General features: G+C 36.9%; 1 long non-coding RNA gene across 1 annotated transcript; it reads left to right on the forward strand.

Moving 5' to 3' along the window:
• Positions 1 to 10,052: 10,052 nt before the first annotated feature.
• Positions 10,053 to 21,110, forward strand: LOC131894381 (uncharacterized). The gene is made up of 4 exons (XR_009374904.1): positions 10,053 to 10,169; positions 14,900 to 14,939; positions 15,462 to 15,507; positions 19,895 to 21,110. It is a non-coding gene; the product is annotated as an uncharacterized LOC131894381 (long non-coding RNA).
• The last annotated feature ends 2,299 nt before the right edge of the window (positions 21,111 to 23,409 follow it).

The following is a 23,409-nucleotide window of genomic DNA, read 5'->3' on the forward strand; positions in this document are numbered from 1 at the left end:
GCTTTTAATTTAAATATTTGTTTCACAAGAAGTTAGTTTTAACTACTATTTCCTTAAATTGTTTTTACAGGTTTTAATTAGCATATCTTAATTACATAATAACTATTTTATTTTATTTCTGAGGTTATAATATAATTACATCATTCTCCCTTCCCTTTCTCTCTCCAAACCCTTTTATACACCCCTCTTTATTCCCTTTCAAATTCATGGTCCTTTTTTTCATTGTTATTACATGCATATATGTGTAAGTATATACACATATTCCTAAATGTAACCTGCTAAGTATACATAATGTTACTTAAATGTATGTTTTTATGGCTGACCATAAGGTATCAGATAACCAACTGGTGTGCTGTTCCCTGGGGAAGATTATTTCTCCTTCTCTTGGCTTTCCTTAGTTTCTAATAGTACTTTATGTAGGGTTGAGGCCTCATTGGCTTTTATTCATCCATTTAGGCATTTCTACAGGTGTCGTCCTTGTTTAGCTTATATTTCAACAAGCATATTGATTAGGGTTTATGAGTGTAGCTTCTGACATTCCTAGGAAACATATTCTCACAGCAAACTTTCTGATCTTCTGGCTCTTTAATCTCATCATGCTCTCTTCCACAAATTCCCTGAGCATAGGTTTAGGCAAGTTTTGTAGATGTATCCATTGGGACTGGACTCCACAACTCTACATTTTGTTTGACTGTACTTTTATGTAGTGATCTCTGTCTGTAGCAAAGGGAAGCTTCCTTAATGATGGGTAATAATCTGTGATTATAAGGACAAATGTATAGATTTTTTTCTTTTATCAATCACTTCTCCTTTTTGTTTTCTATTTCTTTTTTAATTAATAATTTTTTTTCATCCATTTTACACACCAATCAAAGATCCCCCTCTTCCCTCCTCCTGCCCCTGAAGCCTCCCCCTCACAACCCATCCCTCACCCCCCCCACACACAGGAAGGCAAGGCCTCCCATGGGGAGGCACATCTAGTAGAGGCAAGTCCAAGCTCTTCCCCCTTCCTTAAGGCTGCGTGAGGTGTCCCATCATTGGTAGTGGACTCAATAAACTCACTCCAAATACATAGATTATTGTTAGGGATTATGTTTGTAAAGCAGTGGTTGTAAGTTGTCTACTAATATCCATGACTTCACCTGCCTTGAGTTGTTAGCTTTCCAGTAACAGGCATGGCTTCCCTCTTGTTGAGCAGGTCTTAAGTCCAATTAGAGAGCTGTTGTTCACTGGCAAGTTACGGATGCCACTACTGAACCCTTAAGATTTATCTTGCCATGATGGTCATAGATGTAGTTCAGAGGTGTCATAACTGGGTAGATTGCCTCCCTCATTTAGAAACTTGCATAGCACCTTATTGTACCATGAAAGCTAGTCCTTATGGAGTATGCATTCAGGTCAGTTCCAGCTCAGGGTTCTTGTGCTCTAATTTTGAGGCACAAGGTATCATCAGCAATAGCGACTTACATTCCAATACCAGGAAACAACTAAAGACAATAGCAATAAGCTGTGTGTTTGTTTTGGGCCTCTCATATAAAACACTGACCAACAACTCAAAAGAGGGCTTCTTAAGTCCGGTATTGGGGTTTTTGAATTATATATGTATATTTATGGAGAGAATTACAGTTATTATAGGGTTTTTTTAAGGTGGATAGTTAGCAGTATGATTCCTTATGACCTTTCCAGACATCCATATAGTCGTTTTATCCTCCTTTTGAATTTATCTGATCCCTGATCAGATCACTGTGCCCTGCTAGTCTTCTCACTTATTGCTCCAGTGGTAACAATTTGCTTTTCTAGATCCTGCAGTTACTCCAGGCTGTATACTCACATCTGTAGATTTAGAGCTAGGAGAGAGAACATGCAACAGCTGTCTTTCTGAGTCAGGGTTACCTTACTTAATAGAATCTAGTTTGAATTCTTGTAAGGTATAGTGAGCCTTTCCGTATGTAAATGGAAATCTGGACTCAATAATTTGGCATTGATGGGTTGCTATAATTCTATAACTATTTCAACTATTACTACTACCAATAATAATTGATATTGAGCCATTATTTGAGCAATGTGTTTTCATGTTTGATTCACTTGTTGACAGATGATTATTATGTAACTCAGAGGTGGAGAAGGTTACTGTGTTTTTCACTAGCCTTGGATGTTAACATTTATATTTTTCTAGGATAATTCAATTGTAAAACTGATGGGCATTTTGAGTGGTTTTACTTTTTTGTTATTGGCATCTTTGCTTGTTATTTTTATCCTTAACCATGTGTGAGGACACAGGGCAATAGCGAAATAGTCCACTCCTTTCTCTAAACCCTTAAGAGATAATTTCACAGGTTCTAGTGCAGGAAAGCCTTTGATGTTTTCTAAGGAGCTGAGTCTTCTTTTTCGGCTGCTCTATTAGAACATGACAGGATGAGGAGGCAGCCAATGGAATAAAACTACAGGTGAACGTAGTTCTTTGTCTAGCAGTGGGATTGTGAAATTTTCCCCTTTGTCGTTGATGTGTCCATAGAGATTGTCACTGTTCTGGTCTTATTTATGCATCTGGTTTGAACAGAGACTCTTTGACACAAACATCCTGCTTCTCTGGATCTGACATTCTTCCCAGTCCCTCTTTTACAAAGTTTCTTCTACCCTAGCTGTAGGCATTGGGGTTGGGCTCCTCGGGACCTGTGGGTCTCTAAATTGTGTCTAGTTGTGGTTTTCTATGATGGTCTAAATTTGTTGTAACGAGAGTCTCCTTTGATGAGGCATGGTACCTATACTTTCTTGTCAGTATAAAGATAAGGTTTAGAATGTAGTAAGGACTTGTGCTGGCCTAGAGAAGAAAGCATAGTAGAGTCTCCTAGGAGTTCTATGACATCACTAGCTCCAGGAAGCTGGCTGGGTTTTCAGTATCAGGCAGGATTTCCTCCTGTTAAATCAGCAACCTGATTGGTTGACAGCAATTATTAGTTGACAGCAATTATTGGTTGACAATGACACGTGAGTACCACTAATTGTACTTTTATGCATATTTTGCCATATTGGCAATTGCTGTGTTTCATGGGTGTTACACCCGGGTGGGACTGTTGGATTGCTTCTTTCCCTTGGCAGCTTTCATAGAATTTGGAACTATGGAAGACAGACCCTGCAAGGGAGGATTTCAAGTCAGACCCAGCTGAAGTCATCTAAGTCCTGTGTTCTAAGTGTACAACGTCATCCACAATAAAGACCTAACGTTAGTGTCTAATAGGCAACCAAGGGCGGCACTAATATTTTATATTGTTTTAGGAGTCTCTTGGACTACCCTGACCAATCATTTGAAAGGGGTTTCTCATGCCTCGTAATGGGGGTTTATGTTAGGCTGTGTTCTTGAGGGGTGTATTGCCAGTCATAGTGGCTCAACTTCATTACATATATATAATATATATATAATATATATATATATATATTATATGTGTGTGTGTGGTGTGTGTAATGAAGTTATATATGAGTATGCATATCTGTCTGTCTGTCTGTCTGTCTGTCAATCTGTCTATTATCTATGCCTCTTCCAGGGATGAGCCCTCTTAATGATTGTCCAATATATAGTGGTCAGCTAGAAGCAATATATACAGCACCAACCAAAAGGGACTCAACAGGTTGTATTTAGATATATTTGTGCATACACACATGTATGTATACATACACATGCACATATACATATCTAACAATAATAATAATTAAAGAAAGAAAGGTTATTAATGGGAGTGGGGGTACAGGAAGGGTTTGAGAGGTGAACAGGGAGGGACTTGAGGGAGGAAAGCAATGTAATTTTATTTCACTTAAAAACATTTAACAAAATAATAAAGTAAAGGTGAAGATAGTACTTCCAAACATATTTGGTTTTCCCTCCATGTTTTTGGCATGTTAAATAATGCATAATTACATACTAATAAGCAAGTAGAATACACTTTATGAAATTATTAGAATTAATTACAATTAAAAGACAATTAGTTTCAGTCACAAATATAACAGAAACTTAGATGTGCTTTAGTAATTTCTATCAAAGCTCAGATGTATGGGGCTCAGTTATCCCTTTTGCAACACTATGTTGCTATACATTTTTCTTGAATACATCAACTTGTTAGAGGCAAAATGTGTTTTAGAAACATGTTCATTCTCCAGTCTTTGACAGGCTGTCTACCAAATGACTTTCTTGTGACAATAAATGGATTTTGCTTGACATGTTTATTTATGTACTGTTTAATATACCTTGTGCTGAAAGGAGACAAACAATAACCTGGATAGATGCCAGATTACTGTATGCTGATGAGAGGATAAATTCAGGTTCCCTAATATAAAATCAGTCTGATCTGTTCACTAGTGAAGGAAAATGAAAATTCTTTGTCTATGGCTTTCTTTGGTAGGGAGTGACTTTATATTAAGTGTGTACTTTCTTGCGTATTCTCCTTTTGAATTCAGTGGAATAACTATATAAGCAATATAGATGATAGAATTCAGAAAAGATTTTTCACCTTCACAATTTTGTAATGAGTAAATTTATTAGGATAAGAGATGGAGTATTTTTTCTTTTGTTATAGTTTTATATACTCTACTTTTGAAAATGGGATTCTGGGTTTTCAATCTTTCAGAACTCACTCATTAACTAGGGTTAAAAATAAAATCCAAAGCTCGAAAATTTATATTCCTGATTATTTAATATACTTTTCATACATAAACCATTTTTATGAACAAGCTATTACTTTGTAACATTGGAAAAAATAAGTTGGGTATTGGCTGTTTTACTTCTCTGGCTGTGATAAAATTCCATGACAAAAACAACTTAGGGGAAAAAAGTTTATTTGACATACAGTTCCAGGTTACAGCTCATCACTGTGACGACATCAAGGCACAAACTTGAGGCCACATCACATCTTAGAGAAGAGAGAGAAACAATGAACACATGCCTAGTACTCAGCTGCTTGTCTTTGCTTTTACACAATCCTAGCCCCAAACTAGAGAGTACTAATGAACACATTCAGCATGAGTCTCCCAACATCAATTAAGGTTACCCCCACAGTCATCCACAGGCATGTCCAAAGGATAACACGATCTAGTAAGTTCCTTGCCAGAGGAAGGGTCCTAGGAGAGTTACATTGTTTCAGCTTGATAATTAAAGGTAACTATCAAAATATTTGCATATATAATTACCAGAACTCCAGAAGTTACAGGGGTGCTTATATTTTTATACATGTATTTGAGAGACATTTTAGAGTTGTTTTCCTAATGGTTTAAGAATAATACTTCAAAAATAAATACTATCAAGGACTTGCACCAAATAGTCACCCATTAGTAAGATTTAGTTTCTGGTGAACGCATAAAAAATGTGGGGACCAAACCGGGCGGTGGTGGCGCACGCCTTTAATCCCAGCACTCGGGAGGCAGAGCCAGGCGGATCTCTGTGAGTTCGAGGCCAGCCTGGACTACCAAGTGAGTCCCAGGAAAGGCGCAAAGCTACACAGAGAAACCTTGTCTCGAAAAACCAAAAAAAAAAAAAAAAAAATGTGGGGACCAACAATTTAAACAATGTCTAAGCAGCCCACCTCCTGAATCTCACTATATTCAAACTCTGTTTATAGGAAAAACAATTAGACAAGTGAGCCAAAGTGGTAGAGACATGACCAGAAGGATAAAGATATGAAGCTTCTGCTACCACAATCATTGTTAGCTCAGCATAGTGCACTATTCAAACAATAGCATCACTTGAATTTTACACTGCTGTTATAGCATTATATTCCATGGGAGATGAGAAAATAAGATGATCAAGTATAAAACTAAAGAAAGGAAGGGGTGGAGCTCAATGTATTCCTTCCTGGGATCCTGGGTTTAATGAGGTATCATGATTCTTCCTGTGTCTAAAAGCTCGGTGTGGACATTTTCAAATCACCCTACATCCACATGTGTTTGTGGTCTCCCTCATTTAAGTACTGAGACATTTCTCTCAAATCTTATCTAATGCAAATTCCTAGTGAGGGAATTGCTTGCAGCTGCATGTCAGGGACACAAGGACTAATCAGATTACTACATCCTTTGTGACAGTTTTTTTTTTTTAATAAATCAGTATGTACATACTAATTCAGGCACACGACATGCACACACATCCATATGTAGAAACTAGTCCTCCCTAGTCACAGGATATACATTTATATAATCTGAATCATTACAGGACATTTACACATCTACACTGTAGGGAGTTCTTAGGTTGTTAGGTAGGCTTCTGAGTTCGTGGTTATGCAATGTGAGGATGCTTTTGAGTTATAGTTTTCCTGATATACCTCTTAAGCTGATATAAACACACACACACACACACATTCACACACACACACACACACACACACACACACACACACACACGGTATATCTTAATGGCAATCAAAATTGTCTCAGCAGCCTTTTTCTATTTTGCAGTTTTCATCCATCAAAATTTTGCTGTGTGCATTGCTGACAAGTGAAAATCCTAAACTATGGAATTCAAAACTGTAAAGTTCATCTAGAAGGGATTCAGAAAAAAAGTCTTCTCTCCTAATAGCTTGGTCTTGTATGTACAGTGTCAAATGTGAGGTTACAGAAGGATGTAAAAACACTGTATGTACATGCACAATGTGTATGCTCTTCCTCGCTTTGGCTGTATGATATTCTCTTGTGGTTATTAAAGTTGGTAATGTGGCAGAATTTTCTTCGCATATCACAATGTATTTAGATATATATTTAAGATACACTGGGCTCAATGTATCTCTTTTAGTTATATCTACATATGAAATCCCTACCAGTCCATCCTATTATCTGTCCCTTTTCTATAAAGGTCACTCAATCAGATGGAATTAGCTTGAGGCTCTATAAAGTATGTAACTACTTTCAGACTTTTCTTCGGCTAGATGCTAGTGATGCAGGACTGTTATTTGTAAATTTCTCCCACTCTCCTGTATCATACACACTGTATGCAACACAGAGATGCCTAAGTCATGTTGTTTATGAATCTGTTTCATTGGGAAATTTTATTTTCTTTAACTTTCATTAGAAAGTAAATCATCTATTAAATAATATAACAGAGACTATATTTATAGATGGAACACAAAGATTATCTGTTTCATCTGATCGTTTTAAAGAAATGTTAAATTACAAAATGCTTCCAATATTATATTTGTATCCCAAGACTGTTTTATCTCTCGAATGACTGCAGACACTCATAAAATACATTTTTCAATTTTTTTTCTTTTGAAGCACATAAAGGCATTCACATGAATTCTTGTAGTTTTGGAATGACCCCAAATAACCTAGTTTCAAGTTTCCAAAGTGTAGTTATAAATAAAGAATAAAAAGGGGAATGATTTTTTTTATGCTATGGGAAATATGTTAAAAGTAACCTTTTTAGTTTTGTAGAACATAAAAATCAATGCTTGATTATGTTTTTGCCAGCAATGTGTTCCTGCAACTTCTTAGATACATAGAACTTCTTCCAGCTTTGTTTTGCCTTGGGTGTAGCCATTAAACTTTAAAAAATAATATACTGCTTAAAAGCCACTTTCCTTTTGAAGCTAATAGTTTACAATTGTGATTTGTTTTCATTCAAAGTAGGACTGAAACATGCCACTCTCTCAAAACAATGAAAAAAATGGGAGGATGAGACAGGTTCAAATGCTTGTGGATGCAGCTCACAATTCTCTGGAGTACTGTGTCATAAATCAACTAATATTTTACGTGAAAGTATGCAGTTATTTAATTTATACTAAAAAACATTTTATAGTGTCAACAATATTTAGACAATATGTAAGTCTATTTTGATAGATATACACAGGGTAAGGCATTGTTTTTCTTCTTCTCACAGTCATATATATTTTAGCTCACTCAGTGATATTGTGGGAAAAATATGCAAAGGAAAAAGTACTGAGTGCCATTACATGGGGATTCTAAATAAGAGCTGGTGTAGAAATATGTGGGCAGAATTTTCTGTTCCATAAGCAACTCCTAAATACCCAGCAACTGCTTCCCAAATTACCACATAGAGGCTTATATTAATTATAAATGCTTGGCTGGCAGCCCAGGCTTGTTACTAACTAGCTCTTACACTTAAAGTAAGCCATAATTCTTATCTATGTTTAGCCACATGGCTTGATACCTTTTCTCAGTAAGGCATTCTCATCTTTCTTCCTCTGCATCTGGCTGGTGACCCCTAACTCCACCCTTCCTATTCCCAGCATTCTTAGTTTGGTCACCCCACCTATACTTTTTGCCTGGCTACTGGCCAATCAACATTTTATTAAACCAACTTGAGTGACAAATCTTTACAGTGTACAAGAGGATTATTTCACAGCAGAAATCTTAGTTAATCATTTGGAAAACACAAAGAATGAAGCTACTTCAATTTAATGCCCAAATGCTGTCTTCTTGTTTAAAGCTAAGCATCACATAATTAACTGGCAAAGTTTCTTTTTCTTAAATGTAATATTACTCTGGTTTCTTGGTTTTCATCTTGTAAAAATTCAGAAAGACATATGTATGATTCTATTTCCACTTCCACTGAAGTGTCACCTTCCCACACCAAAGGCATTAGTTTTCATCAGAGGACTTGAGCATGGTCTTAGGAGGGCAGTACCTTAGTGGAGATAAACTAATTGAGATTTGTGCTCATCTGACTCAGAACTTTTGGGATGTTTGATGGTTAATTCACTGGAGACAGTCATGGGCTGTAAGACACTTTCCTGATACTGTTTCCTCCAGCACAATCTTCAATCAATTCACAAAGTCCAGAAGTGGCCAGCGATGCCTTATTAATGTGTTTCAAATCGGGGTAGGGGGTAGTCATTCCAGGTTTTATGATATTTTAATGAAAAATAATAATTTCACTTATGATAATGAAAGGAAAAAAGGTCTATAAGAAGATTAATCCTACTGTGAGGGCCATGTATACTTAGTAGAAAAAAGACAAGAGAAAAAGTTATAAAAGACAGGACAATGAAGAAAAGGTGAAGAAAGGAGGCTCCCCACAGTGTTAGCAATTTGCTCAGACTTTTCTCTAGCGTGGTAGATGAGCAAGATGTATTATCATTTTTATGAGAAAATTTACCTTTGTGGGGCTGGGAGGTGTGGAATTTGTTTTTTATTTGTTTTGTTTAAACACGACTGTTTCCTGTAGCTATATAAAAGGTGTGGTATATTCTCAGTTTCAGAATAAGAATTTCAGCTCTAAGCCAGTTCAGTGAGAAAATGGTTGTAATTTTGCAGAATAAAAACACACTGATTCACTTAGAAAAGACAAACTCTAAGCAAACAAGCAATTAAGCAAGAAAGGAAAACACCTGTAAGGGATACTGTAGCTGGAGTTTTCTCCAGTCCTGCCTGGCCCACGGTCAGGACAAATCTCTCTCACCCACCAGTCCCACAGCCACTCAGACCCAACTAAGTAAACACACAGAGACTTATATTGCCTACAAACTGTATGGCCGTGTCAGGCTTCTTGTTATCTAGTTCTTCTATCTTAAATGAACCCATTTCTATAAATCTATACCTTGCCACATGGCTTGTGGCTTACCAATATCTTACATTTTGGTACTCATGGCGGCAGCTGGCAGCATCTCCTGACTCAGCCTTCCTGTTCCCAGAATTCTCTTCTCTGCTTGTCTAGCCTATACTTCCTGCCTGGCTACTGGCCAATCAGCATTTTATTTATACAGAGTGATATACACAGCAGTAAGGGATCTAAAAACCAAGTGGTTCTTGTGAACCTCAGAACCAGCGCATGATAGCTTTAACCCATCAGCCTCAGGGAAAGATGTAAGGCTTCATACTGCTTTGAAGAAAATCGCAAACCCAGTTCACTACAGAAAGTCAGGAATTCTGCCACAACCTTCTTCCGGTGGAGTTAGAACTGCAGAAACTGCCTGTGGTGGTTTGAAAGAAAACGGCCCCCAAAGGGAGTGGCACTATTAGGAAGTGTGGCTTTGTTGACGTAGGCATGGCCTTATTGGAGGAATTGTTTCATAGTAGGGGTGGGCTTGGAGGTCTCTTTTGCTCAAGCTTCACTCAGTATGAACCTCAGTCTACTTCCTGTTGCCTGCATATGAACATATCAACATATAGCACTATGTCTGCCTGAACACTGCCATGCTTCTCACCATGATGATAATGGACTAAACCTCTGAACCGTAAGTCCCCTCCTCAATTAAGCGTTTTTCTGTATAGGAGCTGCTGGGATCATAGCGTCTCTTCACAGCAATAGAAACACTAACTAAGACAGTGCCCCTTCCCCAGACATATGTTATCTGTGCAAAACAGGAGCACATGTGAAATGATGACATGTGATAGAAAGGAGAGGGAGTTCCTATTAAGAAACATACATTTCACTGGGCTGTGTTGGCACGTCTTTAATCCCAGCACTCAGAAGGCAGAGGCTGGTGGATCTCTGTGTGTTTGAGTCCAGCCCAGTCTACAGAGCAAGTCCAGGACAGCCACGGATACACAGAGAAGTCCTGTCTGGAAAAAGAAAACAGGAAGGAAGGAAGGAAGGAAGGAAGGAAGGAAGGAAGAAAGGAAGGAAGGAAGGAAAGAAAGAAAGAAAGAAAGAGAAAGTTTTTTGAAGAAGGATGAAATGTGTCTTTCCTTCTTTCTTTCTTTCTTTCTTTCTTTCTTTCTTTCTTTCTTTCTTTCTTTCTTTCTTTCTTTCTTTCTTTCTTTCTTCTTTCCTTTCTTTCTATCTTCTTTTCATCCTTCTTCAGAAAACTAACTTTAGCAGAAACAAGTGCTACAGGCTAGAACATTCTCATTCAAAGAGACAACCAGCCACACACATAAAGAGCCCATAAAATAATCATCAAGGAATAAATTGTTACTGCAAATAAGAATGGACAAAAGCAGGACATTCATACTACAAACTTACAAAGTGACTGGAAATAATCAAAGAAGGGAGATAAATAATTAGATAAAAAATAGTTTTTGATAAATAGAATTTCTAGATTAAAAACAATCCTTAAATGTCTTAAATGTGAATGAGATATTAGTAGGCTTCAACAACTGGACTGAAGATGTGAGCACATTAAGAAGACACTGTTATTGTTGAGGGAAGGATACTGGGACTATGAGGAAGAAGTGAAAACTGAAGGAGTGAAGTCAAGGCCCTTCCATGTCCTAGTAAAATTTGCAGAAGCAGAGAATTGCGACAATGGTGAAGAGGCAACAGTTGAAAATGATTGATTTAATATTCTCTGGAATTAAAAAGGTGAGTGCTTCTGCTAAAGGTTTCTACTAAAAAGCAATATCACTAAAAGCAAATCTCCACTCTGGCACACTGCAGTACAGGGGCTAAGTATCACAGGTAAAACCAAACTGCAAATTACTCTCAAAGAAACAGGATGCGATGTTTTTCTTAGTGTTGGTAAATGTCAGACTACGCTATAAAAACTATGAGGAAAAACAAAGAAAAATTCAGGCATAAAAGACCGGGTTTACTTTACACAAAGGTTGACTGAAAACTCCCTTAAAAGACATTTGAGCAATAAAGTAAATGAGAGGAAAAGAATGTAAAGAAGTAGATAAAAAATAATTGTACAAAAGGAAATTGATAGGAACTGCATGATGTTTTGTTGTAAAGTTGCTGAAATGAGTCAAAAAGAAATGTATTGACAACTTTAATAAAAACATTTAAGAAGTGATGATTAAGTGGTGGATTTCCAAAGCATAAATGGTGGGAGGGGCATGGTAATTTCACATCAGAAAAGAAACAGTGTAGGGTATGAGGGAAAGCGACACATTTGTCTGTCTGCAGATAAAGGGAGACAGTACAAACAAAATAGAAATACGGCAAAGTAGAAGCCAGAAAACAAACTTATAGAAACAAATTCTCAATGCCAATCATAATAAATAAAACAATGATTCTGACTATTAAAATATATAAGGAATAGGTCACAGAGCTGGATGCATAACTAAGGGGTATTGGACATAGGAGGAGTTGTGGGAGATGGAGTAAATATGATTAAAATTGAAAAACAATTATCGAAGAATTTACAAAAGTTTTAAAAAAGAGAAAATGAAACAGAAAAATGCCCCAGCTTACACAAGGGGATACACCATGAAGCCCCAACGCTACACAAAGAACTATGAGGCAATTAAGGAATGCTGAAGGAGGGAAAAACGGCCTCCCAAGGGGAAAGCACACCAACTGATTATCCAATACAGATGATCAGCCATGAAAACATGCATACAGGTCATAGTATAGAGACTGAGCATGTTATAATTACTTTTCAGGAATACATATATATATATATATATATATATATATATATATATATATATATGCATATATATACGTGTATATGTATGTGTGTGTGTGTGTGTGTGTGTAACAACAATTAATGAAAAAAGAGGTCACACATTTGAAAAAGAGCAAGGAGGGTATATGAGAAGATTTAGAGCAGTTGTTTTCAACCTGTGGGTTGTGACCATTTTGGGGTCCAACAATCCTTTCACAGTTTCTAAGACCATTAGAAAACACAGATATTTACATTACAATTTATAACAGTAGCAAAATTACAGTTATGAAGTTGCAACAAAAATAATTTTATGGTTGGGGATCACCACAACATGAGGAACTGTATTAAAGGGTCACAGCAGTGGAAAGGTGGAGAACCACTGGTTTAAAGAAAAGAAATTGAAGGTAGAAATTATATAATTATATTATAATCTAAAAAAGGAAAATACATAACTTTATAAAAAAAATCACCTCCTTGGAACAGTTCTCACTATGTTCTAAGATATCTTCTTCTAGCTTGCTATACCCCTTTATCTGTAATATTTCCTAATCCAACAGGTCAAGAAATATTTGCTTTCTGTGTCAATATGGATGCTGAGAAACAGTTTTCGTTATTCTTAAAGAAATTGAAGGTTTTAAATTCTCCAAATTCTAAATAAATAAATCCAGAAGTAACATCATCACTGGACAGAGGCAGTATGGGAAGTTCATGCATATTAATAGTCTGGTTGCATATATATTGCTATAGTTTGATGTTATTTCTTCTATTGTCACCTACTTGAGAACTGTCAAAAGAAATTTACTTTGTAGTCACCTGTGCAAAGTAAATCTCATTCAGAGTATTCAGAACTGTCAACGAACATTTACTCTGTAGTCACTTGTGAAAGTGAATCTCATTCAGAATTAACATGACTGTGGTAATGGTGTCTTTAAGGCTCCAACAACACATTCATATCCACTGGGCTGAGTTAGACACTCCATTATAGGATGTTCTATAAACATCAGCAAATATGTTTGTTTAGTATATTAGAATATGGTCCATGTATTTGGTAATGTATACTGGTGGTCGAGTTAATAAATAATCTAGGAAATGTTCTTAATGCAGTGCCTTGCCATAGCAAATTTTAGCAGTAGTAATTACATATTACTATTCAGCATCAAATGTTGTATCATTGATGATGATGTTATTCAATAGGATTATGATATATTTTAAAATTTTGAGCTGAAAAATTTAGTAGTCTATTTAAGAGATGAGATAGAATATTTTATAGTTTCTTTAGCTAAATTTTTTTAAATTTTGAAGATTATAATATAGTTACAATATTTCTCCCTTCCCTTTTCTCCCTTCAAACCCTCCCATATACCCCTTCCTGCTCACTTTCAACTTCATGGCCTCTTTTTTTCATTAATCACTGTTACATAATGTATGTGTATGTAAATACATGTATTACTAAATATAACCTGCTCAGAATGCATATTGTTAATCATATGTATGATTTCAGGGCTGACCATTTGATGTAGGATAGCCAGTTGGTGTGCTCTTCATTGAAGAAGACTACTTCTCCCACTCTCAGCATTCCTTAGTGTCTTATAGATCTTTGTGTACAGTCAAGCCTCATGGGCTTTTTGTTTTACAGTACCACCTATCAAGTGAAGCAAATGTTATGAAAGACTTCTCACTTGGAGTCATGAGAATTTAGGTGATTATCTTTTCCTCTTGAATACATTGTTTTAAATATGTTTCTCAAAATATGTTGGTTGTCTACATTGCTCTCTTAGAATAAATTATTACAATATATATGCACACACACTCCCACAAGGGCAAACACACACACAAATGTGTGTGTGTGTGTGTGTGTGTGTGTGTGTATGTATGTATGTATGTATCTGTCGTTGCATGACATATTAGACAGAGAAAGACAAATCTAGTAATATAAAATCACATCTGGTAATACAAACCAACATAATGGTTAGAAGTAGTGGGGATACAGAGGAAAAGCTTGTGAATACAAAGAGCTCATGACTGGAAGAAAATGGAATTTCTATGTCAGTAGGAAAATTGGCCTAATGATGCTAAGGTACTTAGAGTTGATGCAGTCCTACTAATGTCTAGGGCAGACAGAAGATCATGGTAAATAAAACAGTTTAAAATCCTGTTCTAGTAACTTGATAGGTTAGAGATCTTCATGACAAAAGCCAACGTATATTTGAACAATAAAGCAACTATGAACAGGTACATCATGATCACCAGGAACAGAAAAATGCAACTACACTTACAGTTTTCTTTATTGCAAACTAAACTGCAGACCAAGAAGAAACTGAATTTGCACATGATACTGTGATTCACAGAGGCCAAGGCTGAGTTTCTACAGAAGTACAGCACTCTCCTCCTAAAAGACTAAAGTTTATCATAATACATGTATCGATCAATGCGATGCCTTCATCCATTACTTCATTCATTTTTCATTTATCTAGCCATAGACTCCTTTGGAGAATAAATGGTGTGGCTTGAAAAGATTAGGGGCAATCAGCAAGGATTGATTATATCACCTATTTTTCACAGTTAGAGTGCACCATGTGCTGGGCATTCGAGCCGGGAAAGATAAGCTTTGTTCTCTTCCTTTCCCACAGATCGAAGACTGGCGAATACACAAACAGTTGAAGGAATGAGGTGAGACCTGCTCTGATAACAGGCGTACACAGTGCAGAAGTCTAGTGGGATAAGAGACATGTATTTTTATGGACTCAAGAAAAGGCTTCCAAAAGATGATAGGTCATCCATTTAGAGTAAGGCAACAGAGTGAAGGCAAAGAAATATAAAATATACCTGTTGCAGTTGAGGAATCCTGTAAAAATAAAATCCAGGCAACAGAAAAATAAGTTTAACAAAATAACCAAATCAACGCAGTTGTATAATTTTAGTATGTATTATGTAAATGTTTTGGTCATTATTAAAAGTCCCAATTTACTATGTGTTTTACTTCCTATAATATAATGATGATTTTTTCACTAGAAATATTGCTATCTTCAGAGGAGATGGATAAATAATAACTCCATACAGGATAAGAAAATTTCTTTTTAAATAATTAGGACTCATTTAAGCATTTTTTTCTCCTGAATACTGATTATTTTTCAAATGCAAGAAAGCATAGAACAAATTAGTAATTTTTTCTTTCTCTGTGCCTGTCACAAGGATGACAGAAAATTATTGTGAAGATTCTTAATTAAAGGCAACTTAGGTAAGTATAATTTTGCAAACATTGTCATTAATTTTATGTATAATCGCACCCAGCCCAAGATACCTACCATGTACCATGTACTCTCTCTCTCTCTCTCTCTCTCTCTCTCTCTCTCTCTCTCTCTCTCTCTCTGAGAACTGAAAACCTGAAATGTGATGTTATCCCTGATCATAGGAGAAAGGGGGAGTAAATAAAAGGAAATTTTGTCATCGCCAGTCCTCAGATTGACCTTGAGTTTCTGGACTCACCACGTCCAACATCATAATAACCACAGGTGAAGCAAAGAGGGGGAAAGGCAATGGTAATTCTCATCGTGTATTTCATGGAGATGAAAGTACAGTTAATGAGAAAATGTTAGTAAAACATTTTAAGGCCTTTGTAGGAAGACACTATATAAATACCAGGCACTGTTATTAGTCATTTTAATGGCTTGGAGATGGAGTTTTACTGCTTGGGAGAGATACCTCCTTGAGTTGTGCTGACTGTACATTGCTATATTTCCTTTGCTTTATAGCTAAACACCAGTGTGCACCAGTGTGTTAAGCTTCCTTCTATTATTTCCGAAGATTAGAGATGCAGCCATCTCCACCAACAACTCTGCACTCACAGTTCCAGAGGGAGAGTTTGATATTAAAGGGCTTTTCAATTCCATGGCTACGGGTGATGTGTTGAGATGTTTTATTTATTATTGCTATGCACAAAAGATAATCCCTATAAAAAGAAAATACCGAATGAGAGACTATAACCTTTCAGTCGGGTCAGTGGCTGCAGATATTTCCAGGGCAAAGATTCCTGTTATAATAATTCAGGGGCACCACTCCCCTTACTCTCTCAAGCAATAAAAGGCCAAGCAAATCAGTGCAGGTTCAACCAAAGAGCAAAGCTTTTGAAGATGACAGCCTACTGTTCATTTCACAGGACTGCAAAGAGTTATGATGGAGACCTATATGTTGGAGGCAGTGCTATTCATTTCTCAGGTACCTAGAAGTTGCCAGTCCAGCCTTTTTGATTAAAAAAAAAGTGAAACATAGGTTTTAGTTTGTGTGATATGTGTCCAAGGTGGCACACTTACTCTTTTCTCTAGAAAATACATGCATGTGGGCAAAATTGCTAGAGAATAAAGTGGTTTCTTTTTCTTGGTGTTTGTTTGTTCCGTGTGTAAGTGTATGTGCACATGAGTGTAGCTGAAGTTTTCCTGGTCCTGTCTGACTCCCATGGCCCTGTGGCCGCTTGGACCCAAGTAAACACATAGAGTCTTATATTAATTAAAACTGCTCGGCCATTAGCTCAGGCTAACTATTGACTAGCTTTTATACTTAAATTAACCCATAATTCTTGTTTATGTTTAGCCACATGGCTTGCTATCTTTTCTCAGTTCTGCCTTTACATCTTGCTTCCTCTGTGTCTGGCTGGCAACTCCTGACTCAGCCTTCCTGTTCCCACAATTCTCCTCTCTGCTTATTCTGCCTATACTACACTTCCTGCCTGGCTGCTGGCCAATCAGCATTTTATTTATCAACCAAATCTGAGCAACACACATTCACAGCATACAGAACGACATTCCCATCATATGAATGTAGGTGTCCATAGAGGTCAGTTGTATCAGAGTCTCCTGGAGCTGTTGTTGCAGGTGATTGTGAGCTGTGTACCATGGTTCCTAGGAACTGAACTCTGACTACTGCAGTGGTGGCACAGAATCTTGACCCAAGTCATCTCCCCAGCCCTTACAATAAAGGTTTTGTAATAAAGGCAACTCTTCATATTAAGAGCCTATACCCTTTTGCTATTTCCACTTGATTAATGTCAGAAGCATAACAGCTAAGACATGAATTGGCTCCATTACATGTCTTTAAGTTTCTCAGTATTTTGTACCAATTCCCTTCATGGTGTAGTTGGCCATATATCTCTATCTCTTGGCTCAGGGTTTCCTTGTCTTTCTTTCTGTCAGCTTCTGTCTTCCGTGCTAACTTGTTACCATGCGGCCAGCCATCAGCCTGGGCTTGTGTAGTTTTGTTCTTCCTTACTCAGGAGATTTTACTTCATTGAACCTTCTGTGGCTGATGCAAGACTACATGATTATTGGTGAAATTATTAAGGCCACTACATGTAGTTAAAAGGGAGGTTTATTTAGTGGCGTAACTTACAAATGAAGGGATAGGTAGGTTGCAGGGTCTGGGAAAGATGTAGCACAGTCTGGCGGTGTTCTGTGGAGAACTCTGCTTGGTCTACCTCCAGCGTCCAGGGTCCAGGAACCAAGAGAGATGGTACATCTGGATCTCGGGTCTTCAGGGTCCTCTCTTGGCCCCGCCTTGTAGGCGTGACAGTTACCAAAGCCTCAATGGGGGGTTGGAACTTCCAGATCAAAGCTGGAATGGCAACCCACTGCACATGATCATATAAAACTCTTTGGCTTCTGAAACTATAAATCCTGATATCTCCACCCTGTTTCACAACTTTTCTTAACTCAGATTTACGTCCGTTAAACTTTCTCACAACATTGTGGCTCCTTTATGACTTCATTCTCTTGTGTCTTACAACACTATGTTCTCTTTTGACTTGAGTGCTGCCCCACTTGTCCTGAACTCCAGAGTCAGTTAGATATTTCTCTACAACTCTGTCTTTGTCTCTGGCTCTCTCCCCTCTTCCCTCCTTCTTTCTCCCCCTTCTCATCCCTTTTCCTAGTCTCCTCCCCGTCTTTCTACCCATCCCACCTCCCTCTCCCTGTCCTTGTCTTCCACTGTCATTCCTTGACATGTTTGACAGCAGAAGCCTCATTCCTTTGTCCTGTTAGACAATATTATATGGCAGCGGTGACAGTCCCATGACATCAAAGTTACCCTGAATGTCAATGCTCAGACTTATTTCTGCTCTTACTTCCAAATCATCTTCCCTTTATCTTTTCCAGCAGATGATTTTTTTTGACACATAAATCACTGAAATTTTGAAATGGTTTCTCTTTTTTTAAATAAAAAAAAATTTATACTCACTACTTAATATCCAGAGTGCATGCTGGGGGAACCCAGGACAAGTGATCATAGCTACTGGTATTTTTTGAAGCTTTCTGGGGAGGCATGGCAGAGAAGGGTAGTAGAGGGGACATGGTTGGGACCTGAACTACACAAAGCAAACATACGGGAGCTGCGAAAATATTAATGTGTGTGTGTGTGTGTGTGTGTGTGTGTGTGTATGTGTGAGAGAGAGAGACAGAGACAGACAGAGAGAGACAGACAGAGACAGGGAGAGAGAGACAGAGAGAGAGACAGAGAGACAGAGACAGAGACAGAGAGACAGAGAGAGAGACAGAGAGACAGAAAAAGACATACAGAGAGACAGAGAAACAGAGAGAGAGGTGGGAGAAGCTTACAGAGAATCAGCCCTATTGAATGATATTTTTTCTATTACAAAGGAAACTTCCTACCCCAAACAACCTCCTTTGAAGTTTCATTCTTTGTCTGGGCTTTGGTAGTTTCTAACTTTCTTTTCTTATTGTACCCAAATGAAATAATCTGTATATTGCTCTTCTCTCCTCTATCAGAAAATTAACACTGAGGTAAATGCTGGTATTCCTCTCACTCTCTTCATCTTCACCCTCCTGAGGATATTCACTTACTTTCTCATTTAATTCCAACTCACAACTTAGACTGTGGTCTTTTATGAAGAAATTATTTTTATGAAGAAACAGCTTTAGCAAAGTTATCCAGGGCCTTCTAGATACAAATATAAAGGCTTTTCTGTTCATTGCACCTCACAAATAAATTCTAAATGTAACATTCAAGTTAGTTTTTAGGTTTTCTCTATGATTGATATTCTACCTAAATATGATTTATTGCTGTCCCCACACATACTCAAATTTATATTTTGTAGGTTATGAACTCAAAATCTGTATGTCAAAGCCCTAACTTAATTTGAATATAGAGTCTCTAAAATGGTCATTAAAGATTGATGTCGTAAGACTGGGGTCCTAGTCCAATATGGCTGGTGTGGAAGACACTAGGGAAATCAGTAGGCAGGGCTTGTGTCGTACAAGAAGGGAGTAAGAAGGCAATTTTCAAAAAGCAGAGGACAAAAGCTTCAGAAAGAACCATCTTTGCTGGTAAATTGATCTTGGATTTCTAGATTTGAGAACTGTAAGTCACCCAACACAGTATTTTGATATAGTGCCCCTTAGAAGACTAATGGCAAGCCTTTGTTTACTCTCTTCTTTCTGTGTTCAGGGCTACACCTTTTTAGCTTGTGAACATCTGATATGCTTTTCCTATTCAACTTTAAACGTATCTTCTTGTGTGTGTTTCTGCTTGCTTCTTCCAGACTTTCACGGAGTGTGGGGAATCTCTTCGGTCATCATCCTTTTCTTCACTGACAGTGTGATATTCTTTTTACATTGTAGGGAATGCCCACTCAAGAATGGAATGTGAAGACAGAGACCTCTCAGCTAGAACTGGTCCGAATGCCTCCTCCTTTATAAGAAGGTGCTAAGTAAGCAAGCTTACAAGGAGTGAGGCAACTGAAAGTCTTACCCAACTACATGCCTATTAACCACAGCATTGATGAACATAGCACAGGAACCCCAAGGGCTCAGTAGTGGTGTTAGCTAACAGCTCTCCAATTAAACTTAAGACCTGCTGAACAATCGGGAAATCATGCCTGATAATCTGTAAACCCAGCCAACTACCCAGGGAGCGTGAAGTCATGGATCTTCGAGGTTAACATACAGCCACACCTTTAATAAATAGCATAATTCCCTAATTATATTCTAAATAGTTCTACTTATACCCACAGGTAAGGGTAGGCTTCACCCCTCACCAAGAAAACTTCTCTTTGAAACAGGCAGAGATCATTAGAGAAAACCATAACCAATCAAAATGCAGCCATGGAGCCCAGTCCCAATGGTTACATCTACAGAGCAACTCTCACACTTAAGGCTCAGGTATCATTGCAGAAGAGGGGGGCAGATAGATTTTAAGAGCCAAAGATTGAAGCTTGATCCTAATTAGTCTTAACAATAAAAAACCCAGAGTCAGATTTAGAGGGTAAAAACTGGAAGATCAGAGAAGCAGAGCAGCAGCCACAGTCACTTCTTACCTCTATGAATCCTCAGACTGCATGCGGGGCTGAGATCCTGTCTCCACTCACCTTATATTCCTGTCTCCATCTCACTAGTGCTGGGATTAAAGGCTTGCACCACTGCCACCTGCCTCTGTTTCTCCTTTAGACTGGTTCAATCTCCTGTAGCCCAGGGTGGCCTTGAACTCCTGATCTTCCTGCTGCCTCCTCCCAAGTGCTAGAATTAAAGATGTGTGCCACTATTGCCTGGCCTCTATGGTTAACTAGGGGCTAGCTCTGCCTTCTGATCTCCAGGCAAGCTTTGTTTGTCAGAATACAAAGTATCATACAACAAAAGATCAGAGAGTTTTTCTGTGAGATTGTGTTTCCTAGGAATGCTAGAAGCTATACCCGAAATGTCTCACAATGTGACTGCCTAGACATGAAGTAAACAAGGATAACAATAGACATTCGAATGTGGACACGGAAAGACCATAGGCCTCAGCTCCATACGAAGCCACACAGGTAACTAAGCAATACTTAGAGTGGGAGAAATAGTCTTCTCCAGGGAAGAGCACAATTGGTTATTCAATACCAAATGATCAGCAGTCTTGAAAACATATTTACAAGTAACATTCTATAGACTGAGCAAGTTGTATTTAGGAATATATATATATATATATATATATATGCATATATATGTACATATACAATACTTGTAACAATAATTAATGGAAAGGGAACTATGAATTTGAAAGAGAGCAAGGAAGGAAGGGGAAATTATGTAATCATATTATAATCTCAAAACATAAAGAAACAATAAAAAGGAATAAGCATTAAAAAAACCACCACCACCACCACCCCCCCCCCCCCGCCAAAATAACTTATTCAAAACTGGAACAAAAAAAAAAATCAAAGAACGAACACTACTTACATTTAAGAAAAGAAAGTTCAGATTTGAGGAGCAAGTCTGAGAACATGAGGTACAATTAGGGATAGCCTTTTAATTTCATTTTCAAATTGTCTCGAGTCTATATGGATATAAAAATCTTGTTAAATATCTATATTGATGTTTTATTTATTTCTTTATAAGCTTGCTCTTTTCATTTATTAGTTTTTATTATTTTTAGTGTCTTTAAGATGCTTGATGCATGTAATGGCACCCTCTCTGTTTGAAGATTTGTATCTTTCTCCTTTGGGTACCATATAATGTACTTTTATTTATATTCCTTCTCTAATTTCAATTCCAGAACATTCCTGAAATGCTGAGGAGTAGGAGGAATGCACATTCTCTCTGTAAGTGCAGAGCAGTCTTTCTTCAGCTATTAAATTTCATGATGTCCATAGGTAATTTGTACATGAAATTTATTGAATTCTCCTAAATTTTAATGATATCTTTGTATTCTTAGCATAATACTTACTTATTCATAATATATTAATCCCTATACATCTTTTATGCCACTGTTTGTGAATAATTTTTCTCCTACATTTAAATTTTTTTTTTGTCTCTGATGTTGGATGGGGAAAGATCTGCACTTCTGTATTTATTGTTATAGTTTACAATTAATAGGTATTATTTCTTCCATAAATGTTAAGGAAATTACCTAAGAAGCAAACTATACTTGAAATTTGTATCTGGAATATTAATTAGTTTGAAGATTCAATTTCATACCCACACATAGGTGTGTTCAAAATTTTCTATTTAGTCTTCAGTAATATGAAATTCTCCTATCAATTGAACTTAAGAATAAATTGGAAAAGTTGCTTTTCACAATTTTCTTTATTAAGTTTTAAATGTCTGTTAGACCCCTAAGAGTATTTCTGTTTAATCTTATTCACAGTAAGGTTTTTCTTTTCTTGATAAATCAATTTGGTACTTATTAAGTTATTGATTTTTTAAAATAAGCTTTCTGCCTTAGTGATTTCTCTGTCATCTGTTTCCATGATTTAGATTCTTGCTCTGAACTATCATTATATTGAAGTGTTTCACACTTGTCCTCTTAAATTAACATGTAGAATGTTAGCTAATTGATTGTGAACTTTTTTCCTAATGTGAAATTTTAATGTCAATTGAGTTAAAATATTTTACATACTTGTACTAGTCAGTGTTCTGTGGAGTAGTTTATGGGCTGTGGTTTGGCTAGTTCAACAATGACTGTCTACCAAGAATTCAAAAGTTGTTTGGCCCACAGGGCTGGATGTCTCAGCTGGTCTACAATGTATTCTGGAATCCTGAAGAATTAAGCTCTAATGCCACTGAAGGAATGGACTTGACAGCCACTGAGGGCAAACAGATACAGAGAAAAAGATTCCTTCTTCCATATCCTTTATATAGGCTGCTGGCAGAAAGTGTGGCCCAGATTTAGAGGGTGCCTTTTGACATCAAATGATCTGGATTTAATATAAGTCTTCCAATTATTATTAAAAATAATCCAATCAAGAAAATTATTTCACAGGTATACCAACTTGCTTATCTTTTTCTCCCTTGCTGCTTTTTGTGTTTTAAATACTTGGAATAGACTTTTAAATTTTACAAGTATATATTTAGCGTTTATATATCAAATCTGAGTGGTAACAATATGGTTTTAATTCCCAAAATATGCTTTTAGTTGACACAAATATTTCTAATAAAATATTGGTAATTTGTTTCATCCATCCTCATTCATGCTATTCTTTTCAAATAGTCATGTATACACAGAGTATAGAATAAAAGCAGGGAATTGTGTGTTTTGCTTTGAGGAATTAAATTGTTTTAAAAAATTAAGAGATGAAATAAGATATCTGCATCTGTTTTATGGAAAGGCACATATCTTTTAGGGATTAATATGTATAAGTGGACATACATCTATGTGTTAAAAG

This window comes from Peromyscus eremicus, chromosome 17 (assembly GCF_949786415.1).
Source record: "Peromyscus eremicus chromosome 17, PerEre_H2_v1, whole genome shotgun sequence".
Taxonomy (NCBI): domain Eukaryota; kingdom Metazoa; phylum Chordata; class Mammalia; order Rodentia; family Cricetidae; genus Peromyscus; species Peromyscus eremicus.